Source organism: Mirounga angustirostris, unplaced genomic scaffold, assembly GCF_029215605.1.
Source record: "Mirounga angustirostris isolate CCGP_5_RB_7025 unplaced genomic scaffold, mMirAng1.0.hap1 SCAF_2, whole genome shotgun sequence".
In the NCBI taxonomy this organism is placed as follows: Eukaryota; Metazoa; Chordata; class Mammalia; order Carnivora; family Phocidae; genus Mirounga; species Mirounga angustirostris.
In genome coordinates, this window is record NW_026991710.1 from 35,124,219 (window position 1) to 35,137,151 (window position 12,933).

The following is a 12,933-nucleotide window of genomic DNA, read 5'->3' on the forward strand; positions in this document are numbered from 1 at the left end:
AGATTTTATTTATTTATTTGAGAGAGTGAAAGAGAGAGAGAGCATAAGTAGGCAGAGGGAGAAGCAGGCTCCCCGTGGAGCAGGGAGCCTGACGCGGGTCTTGATCCCAGGACCCTGGGATCATGACCTGAGCTGAGGGCAGATGCTTAGCCAGCCAGGCACTCTAGAATTTGCTCTCGTGTATGATCTTCTGTTATTCTATGGATTTATTCTTGCTTGCCCCACCAAATTAAATTCCACAGTGAATAGAAATCATTTATTTTATTTCTTTTGTATCCCTTATAGTGTTTGGTGTATGGTAGGTGTTGATTAACTATATAATGCACCAAGATTAAATCTCTGTTTTAAAAATCCTACCTATTTTATCTTACTTATTTATTTTATTTTTTAAAAACTTACCTATTTTAAATGTTGTACAAAATGTTCTATTTTGTGTTCAGTTTCCAGGTATTTGAGGATACAGGATAGAGTTTCAAAGATCTCTTTTAAGATGCCTTACAGTGACATGTGACATCGGGATTAAGAAAAATATTTAAGGAGCCTGGGATTCTGACAGAGTTTGTTTACTCAACACATTTTTTAAAAAAGATTTTGTTTATTTATTTGACAGAGAGACACAGTGAGAGAGGGAACACAAGCAGGGGGAATGGGAGAGGGAGAAGCAGGCTTCCCGCCGAGCAGGGAGCCCGATTGGGATCACAACCTGAGCCGAAGGCAGACGCTTAATGACTGAGCCATCCAGGCACGCCTATTTGACACATTTTTATTGAATGCCTACTGTATGCCAGGCTGGCTGTGCCAGGTACTGAAACCTGATGAACAAGACAGAAAAATAAAAATCAAGCAAACAGGCAAAAACCACTCTGCCTACATGGAGCCCCATGTTCTAGTGGTTACTCGTATTGGAAGATAGCACAACATCTCTTGGACTTGAATTGAGAAAGAAGCACTGAGAGATCGAGTTTCTGAAAGTAAAAGATTTTTAAATCTAGACTTATTTGACTACCCCTCGGGTCTTTGCATGGTATCGTGTATGATAATGCAGGCACAGGAGGGATGGGGTTTAAGAAAGCCTTGAGTGCTCTGTTGGTGGGGATGTACAAAGGTGTAGCTACTGTGGAAAAACACTATGGTAGTCCATCAAAAAATTAAACAGAATTGCTGTATGAGTCAGCCATTCTGCTTCTGGATATATGACCAAGAGAATTGAAAGCAAGGACTTGAACAGACATTTGCACACTGCTGTTCATAGCAGTATTGTTCACCGTAACCGGAAGGTGGAAGCAATTCTAATGTCTATCGATGACGAATCAACCACGAATGAATGGATGAACGAAATGTGGCATACATGGTCAATGGAATATTATTTAACCTTTGTAAGGAAGGTAATTCTGACACTGGCTACCACATGGATGAACCTGGAGGATATTATTCTAAGTGAAATGAACCAGGCACAAGAAGACAAATACATATGATTATTCTCATATGAGGTACTTAGAGTCATCAAATTCATGGAAACAGAAAGCAGAATGGTGGTTTGCCAAGGGCTGAGAGGGAGAGAAGAATGGGGGGTTATCATTTACTGGGTACCAGGTTTTTGCTGGGAAGGAGGAAAAGAATTCTGGAGATGGATGGTGGTGATGGTTGCACAATAATGTGAATGTATTTAATGCCATAGAATTGTACACTTAGAAATGGTTAAAATAGTCAATTTTAGGCTCTGTGTTTTACCACAATTAAAAAAAAAAAAACAACCAAACATCTTGAGGAAGAGCTCTGGGAGATAGGTCCTTTAAACCGGGAATTCTGGGGGTAGTAATCTGCCCTTTTCTTTCCCCTGTGCATGAGCGGCTCAGGTCGTATGCAGATCTGGGGTCACGCCTGAGAAGATTCATTCTGGGCCCTGGTGATTGCTGTCAAACTTAATTTGAAGAAATTCTTTGCCTCGCAACCTATGCCCATTCACAAGCGGAAATGGGTTTTCTTTTCCCTCCTGAATTTCAGCACCGTTGGAACCAGTTCTCGGTTTGTAGACTCCCATCTCCACAGTGGAGCAGTGTTCAAGGTGGGAGGGTGATGAGAAGGAGTTAATCTAAGGCAGTGACCTTTTTCTGCAAAAGTGTAGAAAGGCTCATTTGCCACCTGCTTGGGATAAGGCTTCCCAGGGGCTCCACACAGGGGCCCCAGAACCTACCCCCCCATCCCAGGCAGTCCCTGAAACCATAGCTTCCAAGGCCACCGGGCTTTGAGTCTCTTGAGTTTTCCCTCAGGATAAGATGCACTTTGTGGGGCTTAGAATGAGGGGGTGCTTGGGAGGAGCCAAACCCTTGGAATATCGCAGCAGTGTTGAGAGATTTGAATTGACTGCTTGACCCACAGAAGAGGCAGGCTTCACCTGGGCTGCATTTCACGAGGCTGAGAAGGTTGGTGAAAGAGCTTCTGCTTTTGTGGATGCCAATTCCAGACTACGCCCTTGAGGACTCTCTAGGACTGAAGAGAGTTCTTGACAACAGATTGACATACTCCAAGAGTTAAAAGATACATTACTGTAGCCACTTGTCCCAGGTCGAGTGCTTTATAAATGTTACCCTGTATAATCCTCCTAACTTTTATGAGGTATCATTGCAGACATGAGGAAGCTGAGGCACAGAGAGGTTCAGTAACTTGCTGAAGGTGACCCAGCCTGTAAGAAATGGAGCCAGGCAACCGGGTGTCAAATCTATCTCTAGCTCTGTCTGTAGAAGACGTGCAACCTTTGGTGCCATCTGACATGTCTGCTAGGCTTTATAGAGCAGCCACAGCTTGAGCACTGGAGACTCGTTCTAAGTCTTCCTTCTGAGAAGAGGGGAGCCAGCACATTCTAAATTGGGTCAGCCTTTGGGGGAGCAAACACCTAAGCTTCTTGGAGTCAATCAATTGTATCTGCAGGGACGCGTGGTGTGGAGACAAGCACAAACCTGAAACACCATACCCCAGATGGCAAATCCATGATGAATGCCCATGAAAGAGACCATCTGCTCAAAGGGATTCCTCTTTTTTTTTTTTTTTTTTTGCAGGAGTGGAATGATCTGATGGAAAGAACAAAGTTTTAGAGACAGAGGTCCGGCTGTGTGACCTTGAGTAAGTCACTTTATCTTCATGAGCCTAGTTTCCTTACTGCAAACTGGAGCCAATACTACCTTCTCATAGGGTGTTTATATGGAATGAATGAGATAATATAGGGCTGGTGGGATGATCAGTCAGTGGGGAGAGGTGACATTCCTAGAGGATGTCCAGGATGGAGGTTGGGAATCTGGCGCTGTGCTCTGGGATGGGAACCCCGTAAGAGCAGGAGATGCGTTTCCTAGCTGGGTGGAGCACCTGAAAGATCAGGGACTTGGGAGTCAGCCCCTTCTGGGTTCAGCTCCTAGCTCTGTTGCCTGCCGGCTCTGTGACCTTGGAAAACCACCCAAGTTTTCTAAATTCAGTTTTCTCATTAATACAATCAGCATATTGATACACATCTTCAGGACTGTCAGTTTTTATAAAATAATAAATGTAGAGGGCGTTAAAAAATGCTGCTTGTCCCCCAATCCCCTAGTTTATAGCTTCATCTGTAAAACAGCAGTGATAATATCCATTTCTGAAGGTTTATAGCAGAAAAACATCATCCCAGTGTTTATTGCACCTGTAATGGTAATTTTTCGCCGTAAACCTTGTCAAATCACCATAACTGCAAAAGGAGGGACGGAATCATGGTGACTGGACCTCATTCGGGAGGCACTCTAGTAGCCAGACAAGGGGGAAATTCTTCAATTTCTCTTCTGTCAAAGTCATTCCTGTGTGTCACTGGTGCATGTCTAACCTTTGTGTTGGGATTTGGGGACCTGGATTTTGGGGAGGACAGAGCTGAGGAAGTCTTTCTTCTCTTCTTTCCCTTCTTTCTGTCTATAAAATCACGTCTTGACATCATCCTCCAGTTGTGACCCAACAGTGGGGCACTTTCGTTCCAATAATAGAGGGAATCTCTAGTGAGTCCATGAATGGGCTTTAAGTGGGGTGCTTGGACCCCTGAAACTATTTTACATTTCTTCCGTTAGAGGGGCCAGAGCATTCGTGAAGCTCCACGATACCCCCACCCCCCCTCAAATGTTAGGAAACTCTGATGGGAGAGGAGATGGATGCAGAAATGCTACCACATTTGGGAACTAAACACAATCTATTTGTGAAGGGATGGGAGGCAGATTTCATTCTAACTTTTCCCACTCTCTTTAACACAGAAGTTGTAGCAGTAAAAAAGATCTAAATCTTTTGTGCAGTTTCTTTCCCCCCAAGTATTTATTTTTGCCCACAGGGGAGGAAGTCCTGTGTCTTTGCCCAGTGGACCCCCATCTCTGGATCTGCCCGCAGGTAAACTCACGTTTCCTAGAAGGTGTTTGTCCTTGAAACCCTTACCTCAGTGATGAATGTTGTCATGAAGAGTCCACAGCCACAAAGAAGCACCCCGGGACTCTGAGTTCTTGAGGTCTCCCTGCCTCTGTGAGATGGGTACTGGTTAGTGACTCTGGGTGGCTGTTAACTTCCCTGTGAACTACTGCAAAAGCCTTGCCCAACACGTACAAACTCCAGATGCCAGAAATCTAGTTGCGTCACTTACAGAGATTTCTTCTAAGTCAGCTTCTCGGGGGTCCTAATTTGTGGCTTTTAAAGTCATTTGGCCCGAAACAAGCATCATAGACCTAATGGCCCTTTTTCGCATTTGTTTTCCATAAATCCAGTCCAGCTTAGGTGAACCTCGACTTGGACTGGAAAGAGAATTTGTTTAGTTATGCTGGGCTGTAGGCACTAAATTGGGCCATGTTGTCACTTCTCTTTGGTAATATAAACAAGCGTACAGACTGCTCAGCTCTTGTCAGGGACTGTAATCGGTCAAGTCTGCTTGCTGAGCTATAACTCAGAAGGAAAAAGTCCGATAACTTAGTCTGAGCTTCACCTTCCATGAGCCATCAGTTCATACATCACCCGTGACATAAAAAGGGCTTCATTCCCACTCGAGTGAGCCCCAGAAGGGTTTTCCTGGTGTTAAGTTCTTAAAAATAGCATCTGTGCTTAGGACATTATTCTCCAAAATTTTACACAAGTGCCAATGATTCTACTAAATCAGCCTCGCAGCCTAATTCCTCAGGGTTCCTTCTGTTTATTTAGGCCAGAGTGAATATTGAGGAAAGTCATATTTTGCAGGTCAATATTTTATTGCTCCATCCAGCCTACAAGGTGTTCTACATCTTGAACACTGGTCAACAGAGGCTCTGAGGATATAGGTTCACCTGCTGGTCATTTAGAACAGCAATCACTCAGCACATATTTACTGAACATCTACTCTGTGCCAGGCACAGGCTCTGACACATGGACTAAAGGGGAGAAGAGGATGAGGGAGCTCTGGGTCTTCTGCAACACATATTCATATGGAGACGATAAACCAAGTACCTGAAATAATTACCGATCGATCGCAGGACTGTGAAGGAACTAACTAGGATGATGTAATATAAAATAATGAAGATGGGGATAATCAGGGAAGGTGTCTCTGAGACAAGACATTCCAGCTGACCCTGCAGGAGGAGAAGAGATCCGCTGGGCTTGAGGGAGAAGGGAGCCAGCAAAGGACCCTTTCCTCAGCTCAGTATTGCAGGACCGCAACCGCTCAGGGCTTCTTGCTAGAAACCCGAACTTCTGTCTCACTGAAAATATTGCTTGAAACCAGCTAGTTGTGATGTTTGGAGATTCAAAACATTATCCTGAGTACTGGAGCTTTTTTCGAGAAGAATCCCCTTCCGCCGACCCCCTGCTGGAGACTGGGGGTTGTTCTGCCTGCAGGAAGAGTGAACCTAGATCACCCCCCTGCCTGGTTCACCACAGTCCTGGGAGAACACCAAGAACGAACTTTGTTGATCCACAGGCTCCCAGTGGAGAAATTACTTCCTGGTTGTAAATTAGTCACCGGGGGGAGTTGGTTTTCCTTCCAGAGGTCAGGCGTGCTATTTAGCACCATGATTCCCAACTTAGGGAGAACCAACCGGGATGCCCTAATGTCGTGTTAGAGTTCATGATTACCTCATTCTCTGAAAGTGCTATGAGGCTTGTGCTTGTTTTGAACATTTAACTGGATATAAAATTCATTTCACTTTGAGGAGTTTTGAGAAATTGATGAAACCCCAGATGTTGCAAAACCGTTGCTAGGGATTGAATAATGAATGTAATGATCTGTTCAGGACTCTGAACCAGAAAGAAGAATAGCTAGTTTCTTAAGATGCGTATGTAGCTCAGGAAGGGAGGTAATCTAATGATCTGAAATAATGTAAACTTGGAAGAAAAAAAAGTGTGAGGTTTATATATCCATTTGAGTACAATGGTGGGTGATGTGCCTTAGCTTTGGGAAGTACCCACAGTTCCTGGGATCACACCACCACCCACGGAGAAATCCCGGAGCTGCTCTCCTCTGATGGCCACGGTGACGCTGGACCCCATTCTTCCTTCCACGGCCCTGGAGACTCTCCCACTCCTTCGTGAAGCCCATCACAACATGCCCTGAGAGATGCTCGGTGAAATTTTTTACTTACTCACTGTTATGGGTTGAATTGCATTCCCTAAATGTTTGAAGTCTTAATTCCCAGTGCTTGTGAATATGACCTTATTTAGAAAATAGGATTTTTACAAATGATCGATCAAGTTAAGGTCATCGGTTAGGCCCTAATCCAATGTGACTGTGTCCTTATGAGAAGGGGAAATTTGGGCAGAGAGACATGCACAGAGTGATCACAATGTGAGGATACAGGGAGAATGCCATTCACAAGCCAAGAAATACCTGAGGCCACCAGAGGCTGGGTGATGGGCATTAAGGAGGGCACTTGATGTAATGAGCACTGGGTGTTATATGCAACTGATGAACCACTAAATTCTACCCCTGAAACTAACAATATAGTATATGTTAACTAAATTGAATTTAAATTAAAAAATAAAAATAAATAAATAAAAGTGATATTGCCATGGGGGAAAAAAAAAGAAGAAACTGGGTGAGAGGCTTGGGGCAGATTCTCTCCCACAGCCCTTAGAAGGAGCCAACATGGCCGATGCCTTAATTTCGGACTTCCAGCCTCCAGAACTCTAAAACAATACATTGCTGTTGGTTAAGCCATTCAGTATTGTGTTACTTTAGCCCTGGGAAACTAATACACTTACCATGGGTTTTCTCAATACAAAGTAAACACATACACGATACAAGAAACTTCTCAGGCCCTTTGGCTTCTGAGGGGCCCAGAACTCAAAAGTCTTTGTCATTCCTGCCATCATGGTCATTGTCACTATTTATTCTGAGCCAAGCCCTGTATTAAATGCTTTATTTCCAGTATTTAATTTATTCCTTAAAAGGGTATCAATATATCCACTTTACAGGAGGGTACTCTGAGATCACTCATCTGATCAGTGATGGGACTTGGGTCTTAACTACTATAGAGGGGGGCCCAGGACCTGGCTTACGGGCCTCTGAAGGACTGGGAGTAATTATTCATACTAAAATACACTTCCTTATGTGTAGAGGAGTCTTTGGTGGTGGCCTAGGAATCCATCCACCAAAGACACGATCATGTTTTTGAGAAAATATGTTCTGGATTTCATATAATTGACTTGCTAATGAATCTTTGAAACATGTTCCTTAGTTGTTTAGAAGTTACCCGGATCACTAAATTGAAGTATTGCTTTACTTACAACAGTTATCCAGAAGTTTTAAAAATATGCAGAGGTGTGCTATGTTTTTTGCTAAATAATGTCAGCAGATTTAAAATATATCTTTTCCTGCTGGATGAAGCGAAGTGCTAACGGGCTATTTGATTATGGCTTAGCAGGATGGGGGGCGGGAGGTGACAAATGCCTTATGTTTTGGCACAGGTGCTGACTTTTACAAATTAAAAATAGGGATGACAAGAGAGAAATCCTCAAAAAATCAAATAACCAGCCTTTTGAGACTGATGAAGATGGCCCTCTCCATTCCTTTTTCTCCCCATGAATATTTGATTCAAAATAAGGAGCATAATCATGATATATAAATATACAGAATTAGTTTTTTCTAACTTAAAAACCCCATATATGGAATTACTGCAGAAAATTATAATCACAAGGTTGGCATATACTTTGATTATTATAAAAGTTACATAATAGATAATCAAAAGAGACATAATCTAATTTTCTTGGTCAACATATTTTCTGTGGTACTGTATTAATCAGATCTTAGTCACATACAAGTGTGAGAAGCTTATGTCAAACTGGCTTAAAAAGGGGACAGTGAGGGATTAATCAAGTCACCTAATTGAAAAGTCTAGTGCAATTTCTATTGCTTAGTAAGGATAGATTTATGGACCTAGAACATAGCCAGTCTCACCCGTTGCTAATAAATATGTGGCGTGAATGTAAATCTAAATTTCATAGTTCTCTGTACATTACCTTTGGATTGTAACAGTTTGAAATTACCCAATGTCAGCAGAAGAATGGCAGCATGAAGATACACTGTCCACATTGTGTAATTTTTTTTATTACCACTAATGTGTTGGTTGATTTTGAATGCCAGAAGAGATATTTTTTAAATTTGAAAAAATTAAAATTTGCTCATAATGTTTATTTTATCTTTAGATGTTAAGAAGAATGGAAAATGGACACAAAGTTAACTGGATCACTCTAACCCTTCCAAATAAAATATATATGATATCCCCAGATAGTGCTTGACCTTCATCGTGTGCCTGAAAATGGCCAGCTTTGATGGAGTTGTGTTTGAACTGCACAGTTCTTTGCAGGCATTTATCAGGCCTCTTGGACTCTTGTGAGTAAGGGAATGTTTTTATCAGTCCTACCTTTTAGACTTCTGAATGTCCCATTAAGGTGATATGGGTATGTCCCTACAGTTTGAGATGAGGCATAGCTTCCATGCTCTGGATTAAAAGGTGGATAGGTATGAGTTAATAGGTACTTTTGCTGTTTGATGGCAGAGAAATGTCTTTGTCAGGTGAAGATATTTTTCTTGTTTCAGAATCATGGAACTTGAGAGAGCCAAATTCTACAGACTCCATGTGACAAATATTGTGGTCAGGGCTGAAGAAAACTTCACTGGTTGGTTAGGAGACAGTGGGTTGCCACGGAAAGAGCACAGGAATGACAATCTGGGTTTTAGTTCCTATTCTGACATCATCTTGGAGGCTTTTCTGGAAGGATGGTGATGCCGTTCACCAGGGCAGAAGGTATAGGAGGAGGAACAGGAGCGAGTTACACAGTCCCACACCCAAACTTCCATCTCATTTCTATTTGCGGTTGGAGTTGTGTTTCTGGATTGTCACAGCACTAAGATACTTTATCAATCCCTTCAGAAGTGGTAGGAACAAAACTCTCTCCCTCTCATATTGTGCTCAGTCAGGTGGTAACCAGAGGAGAGCTGCTTGGGTCCCAAAGTGTTACTACTCCCTCAATAATTACGGTCCCACAGACCAATAACACTGGTGTGAATGCCCATTTGTGGGTGGCTGTGGTGGGTTTCAGTATCAGCTTATTCAGAGGCCTCCAATCACTTAGGCTGTGGCATTCTGAGTGAGGTTTTCAGAATAGAAACCACATGGTATGTTCTAATAATCAGGTCTCTGTAGGACTGAGACCAGTTTATTGTTTTGCATTTTCCTGCTCATGAGGACAGGGATTTAGAATCTGAATTCATTTTCCACCAGGAAGCTCAACAATGCTTAGGAAATCTGTGTAGGCACATAAATATATGTTAAGAAAAAATGTTGTCCATCTTCATTCACCATCAAGCAACCGAGTCCCTAGTGAAAATGGTCAAATTGTAAGAGATAATTCCCCAATCCACTGTGGGGACCACCATTGGCCCAAAGTCCAGCAAAAATATCCTCTTACATTTGTTTTCAGCCTCAGAAAGCCCTCAAATTTGGCAAATAAAAATTCTGATGAGAAGGGTCAGTAGACTCCTACGGGAGAAGAGGCCCCTTCAACGCAGTGTGGTTTTCCAGGTTTTCTCATCCGACTGTCTACTCGCTTGCCCTGGTTGAACACATCCTACAGCATTTTGTGGAGTCAACAGTGATTATAATGCCATGAAAGTTCAAGCTGGATTGACAGAGTAAAGACAGAGACATCACAGTCTTCAACAGGACACAGGGAGTTAATGAGAGGCATATGCCAAGACCAGGAATGTCGCTTCTCACTGAAAAGATCGCACAAATCTCTCTTATTTCTTCTCTCTAGAACATTAAGTATGATGGTGACCAGGGCTGTAACCCGTGTGTGGGTTTTTTGTTGTTGTTGCTGCTGTTCTTTTTTCTATTCTTGTTTCATGACCCTATTACATTTCTAAAGGGTGCTCAGTAAACAAAGTCCCAGGGTGGCAGAAGAATACAGTTGCAATCCCATTTACAGACGGAAGCCAGGAGTTGGAGCCCTAACTACCACGTGGTAACTGTGTGACTTTGAGCAAGTCATCGAACTCTGTCCCCCAAAGGAGGGTGATGGTTTCAAACATCCCATGTGGCGGTTGTATCAAATGAGGTGATGGATGAGAAAGGGCTTTGTACAATGGAAAACACTGAACAAATACTATTTGCTACTACTGGTCAATTCAGCGGGGAAATGGTTCTATGCACTTGACTCCCATTGGCTTTCTCCGTCCCTCCTTTGGGATAACTAACTTCTAGGAGCCCCAGCAAGATGTGCCCCAGTGTAGAAATAATCTCACCATCGCCTACCATAGGAACACTAGGGAAGCACTCGGGCCCTCGAGGACACATTTGTAGTAACATTTCTGGGCTTTCTATCAAGTTGAGAACTCATGTCAAAAGGCCTATGCTTGACCAAACTATTTTTTTTCTCATTCTTCGCAGCACCTAAAAAGGATCATATAGTCCTAATTAGGCCTAGGGAGGCCCACAAAAGAAATGTGTTTCCAAGAGCTTTGGATTTATGAACTAAAAACTGTAGGCTACTGTGTATTTTAATATATGCAGAGAGACAATTAAGTTAACTTTAGGTATGGTTTTGGAAAACAGTGTGGGCAGCATTCAGCTGAGCATATAGCCGTTCTCTGTCAAAAACCAAACTGGAATGACATTTTTGGAATCCACTCACTCTGTTAAAAGCAACCAACCATCTGAAAACACTCAATGAATTGGAATAAAGTTGTATAAAGTTTTGTGATCCTCAGGAGAGGAACAAAAATTTGGAAGAAGGTTCAGCTGCTAAACTGCAGGAACAGACAATCCACAAAGAAGGGAGTTAAATGGACTACGATGTGTGAAAGAACGTTCACCCTCACTGAACAAAGACATGTCAGTTGAAAAAACAACAAAATGCCTTTAACAGAGATAAAAATAAGTTCCAGTACTCAGTGTCTGCCAGGTTCTGTAAAAACAGGCACTCTTGTATCCTGTGGGTGTGAATGTAAATTAGTACGATCTTTTTGGATTGCAATTTGGCAAGATCCGAAGTGAAACTTTAACTTCCTAACCCTGCTTCAAGAAATTTGTTCTCAGAAATTTATAGATTGAAAAAAATTATGAATGAAGGTGTTCACTGCAGTCTTATTCAGAATAAGGAAACTGGATAAACCACATTGGAAAAAGCCAAATGTCCAATAATAGGGGAATGGTTAAATTACATAGGGGTAGAACCATCTGCTTTGGACTGCATGCTTGTATTCCACTGGATTCTTAGGTTGAAACCCTAGCCCCAGTAGGATGGTATTAGGAGGTGGGGCTCTGGGGAGTTAATTAGGTCATGACGGTGGAGTCCCTTTGATGGGATTAGGGCCCTTGTTAGAGAGGAGGAGAGTTAGCTCTCTCTCTCTCTCTACCACATGAGGATACAAGGTGAAGACATGAGCCTAGAAACCGGGAAGAAGGCCTTCGTCAGAACCCAGCCATATGGGGATCTTGATCTTGGAATCCCAAACTCCAGAACTGTGAGAAATACATGTTTGTTGTTTAAGCCACTGCACCCCAGTCTATGGTATTCTGTTATAGCAGCCCAAATAGACTAAGACACCATCCATACATAAAATGTTAGGCAGTCTTTAAATTTTATTATTTTGACATTCACTTGATAACATGGGGAATATTGGTTGATAATATTCACTATAATACAGAAAGATTAAAAACCTGCATGCAGTGTGCAATGCCTATCTGGGAACTCTATGTATAAAAAGAAGAATAAAAGAGAATATAATAAAACATTAACAGGAGTTTCCACTGTTAGAGGAGGTCATGCATGGCTTCCATCTTTTATCTTTATATATTTTTCAAATTATATATAATTAGCATAGGTAAATTGTTATTTTTCATAGTCAATAAAAGTGCTATATTAAATAGAGTAAATATTTGGTGTCCTCTCAAAACTGTCAGATGAGCTAGCTTGAATTGAAAATGGAGGCCCCACCTGCCCAGCAAAGAAGGTCAGCCCGATCTCTGCCTGTTTCTCTGAGAAGGATTCCAGCTGGATCAGGAGATGTGTCATCGCAGTGAATACACAGGACTTTTAGTTCTGTTAGCCATCAAAATCCTATTGAGTAAGTAGAACAAGAATTAAAAAGGAAGAGAGTGAAAAAAAACCCTTATAATTTTCTATTCTTTTTCAGGATTTTCCCCCCTCCCCTTCACTGTAAATTCTGTTAAGTTTTATCTTTACATTCTGCCCAATTGATATTCTGAAGACAAAGATAAAGAGAGTTAGGCATTTAGAACTTTCTTGACAAAGTTAATTAAAATGGCCTGGGAAAGACATAACTGAGATTTCTTTTTATCTAAGATGGAGATGAAAAACCCATGTGTTTCTAGGGTTTAATTGCACATTTGTGAACCTATTGTTTCTGGTTTTGCTGACAAAAAAAAAAAAGAGCTTTCTCCTTTAGACCAAGTA

General features: G+C 42.0%; 1 long non-coding RNA gene across 1 annotated transcript; it reads left to right on the forward strand.

The window, feature by feature from the left end:
* The first annotated feature begins 3,042 nt into the window (after nt 1-3,042).
* Nucleotides 3,043-6,567, forward strand: LOC123847644 (uncharacterized). The gene is made up of 3 exons (XR_006791582.3): nt 3,043-3,120; nt 4,334-4,389; nt 6,407-6,567. It is a non-coding gene; the product is annotated as an uncharacterized LOC123847644 (long non-coding RNA).
* Nucleotides 6,568-12,933: the final 6,366 nt, after the last annotated feature.